The sequence below is a fragment of the Stegostoma tigrinum genome, chromosome 8, assembly GCF_030684315.1.
Source record: "Stegostoma tigrinum isolate sSteTig4 chromosome 8, sSteTig4.hap1, whole genome shotgun sequence".
NCBI lineage: Eukaryota > Metazoa > Chordata > Chondrichthyes > Orectolobiformes > Stegostomatidae > Stegostoma > Stegostoma tigrinum.
Genome location: NC_081361.1, coordinates 16300058 through 16302444, shown reverse-complemented (window position 1 = coordinate 16302444; position 2387 = coordinate 16300058).

Sequence of the window (2387 nt, the reverse complement as noted above, 5' to 3'; positions counted from 1 at the left end):
CATAGTCTTTCTTGTGTTCAGCTTCCTCCCAAATAAACCTCCTCCTATTTTGAGGAAATGTTCTGAGGAAGGGTTACCAGACCTGAAACATTAACTCTGTTTTCTCCCCACAGATGCTGCCAGATCTGCTGAGCTTTTCCAGCAGCTTTGTTTTGGTTCCTCCCATTTTGATTGGTCTTAAACCGTGACTAACTGGGAATGTTTGACTTCTTCAAGAATACTTTGGGGCCAACCCTAAAGCAGTTCAGCTGTTCTTCTGGAAGTCTTCTTCCGCAGTCAAATTCCGAGTTGGGCAATTGCGTCAGGAGTCTGCTGTCTGACATGTTCCAGTCCTTTGGAATTGTTTTTCAGCGATTCACTGGTCAGATTGGGAGAGTTTTCTGTTGATGGGCTGCTCTTTTTTTTTATCAGGTCTGGAGGCTTTTATAAGGACACCACTAGAGGTATTTCTCCTGTGTTTTGAAGTAGCTGCTGCAGATTGTTCAAGACTCTGAAACATGTGGATGTATAAACCATGATGTTAGTCTTTGGTCAGTGATCGCTATTCTCAAATACTCTTTATACCGTAGAATCCCTACCATGTAGAAACAGGCTTTTTGGCCCAACAAGTCCACACCAAACCTCAGAGCTTCCTACCCAGGCCCATCCCCCCATAACCCATCTAATCTACACATCCCTGAACATTTTCTGGCAATTTGGCATGGCCAACCCACCTAGCCTGCACATCTTTGGAGTGTGGGAAGAAACTGGAGCACTTGGAGGAAACCCATGAAGACACGGGGAGAATGTGCAAACTCCAAACAGACAGTCGCCTGATGCTGGAATCGAACCCGGGTCCCTGGAGCTGTGAGGCAGCCATGCTAACCACTGTGCCACACCAAATGAAGAGGCGGCAGTTTACTGAAGGCTGAGCTGGCTGGGAGGTGGTGATGAATTTCATTATTCATGTCTGCTTTTACTGACAGGATGCTTCCAAGATAAAGAAAATGGACATTTTCCAAAATGCTTATTTTAAGTGACAGGGGTTGAGGGAGGTGTTTTGCTGTGCGAGCTTGTTGGAAGAGCACCTTAGATTTCTGGGTGTTGCTTGGAAATTTCTTTTTCTCAATTGTTCCAGGAAGGAATTGAAAATGACTTGGAGCTTACTTTCTGAGGGAGCATGCACACAAGAGTCACCTCAGCCCCATCCCCTTTAACCTCTGTGTCCAATTTTGGGCCCCACATCGCAGGAAGGGCATACTAGCCCTGGAGCGTGTCCAGCGGAGATTCACACGGATGATCCCTGGAATGGTAGGTTTAACGTATGATGAACGGCTAAGGATCCTGGGATTGTACTCATTAGAGTTTAGAAGGTTGAGGGGAGATCTAACAGAAACTTACAAGATAATGTATGGCTTAGAAGGGGTGGACGCTAGGAAGTTGTTTCCGTTAGGCGGGGAGACTAGGACCTGTGGGCACAGCCTTAAAATTAGAGGGGGTAAATTTAAAACTGAAATGAGACGACATTTCTTCAGCCAGAGAGTGGTGGGCTTGTGGAACTCATTGCCACGGAGTGCAGTGGAGACGGGGACGTTGGATGCCTTCAAGGCAGAGATCGACAAATTCTTGATCTCAGAAGGAATCAAGGGCTACGGGGAGAGTGCAGGGAAGTGGAGTTGAAATGCCCATCAGCCATGATTTAATGGCGGAGTGGACTTGATGGGCCAAATGGCCTTACTTCCACTCCTATGTCTTATGGTCTTATGGCCTTGTATGCCATTGGTAATTATTAACCTATCGATCTCTATCTAAAACATTTGCAAAACATCCTCCATATCATTTTGTGGCAGAGAATTCAAAAGCTTCCCAAACCTCAGGGATAAAATATTACTACTTGTCTCAGACCAACCTCTTTCTTCTCAAAGATAATGGGAACTGCAGATGCTGGAGAATACAAGATAACAAAGTGTGAAGCTGGATAAACACAGCTGACCAAGCAGCATCTCAGGAGCACAAAAGCTGACTTTTCAGACCTAGAGCCTTCATCAGAGAGCTCTTTTCTTCTCAAATTGTGCCAGTGTCACGTTTTTGACTTCACAAACATGGGAAATATTTTACTTGGATCTACCCTGTGCATCCCTTTAAGTATTCTTGAAGAATTAGAATTAGAACGCCTTCATTGTGACATATACTCAAGTACAGATGTACAGGAGTACAGAGAAAGGTTTACAATGTTGCCTCTTATGGTACCATCTCAGGTACAATGAACCTAGATACAAATCTTAGATACAAAAAGATGAAAATAAAAATAAAATGTCAAGTGTTAATTTACAGTGATTCATAAAATAAGTTAGAGGGAAGGCAGTTAAAAGGCTAGTCATTACAGTCATACAAACTAATTACTCATA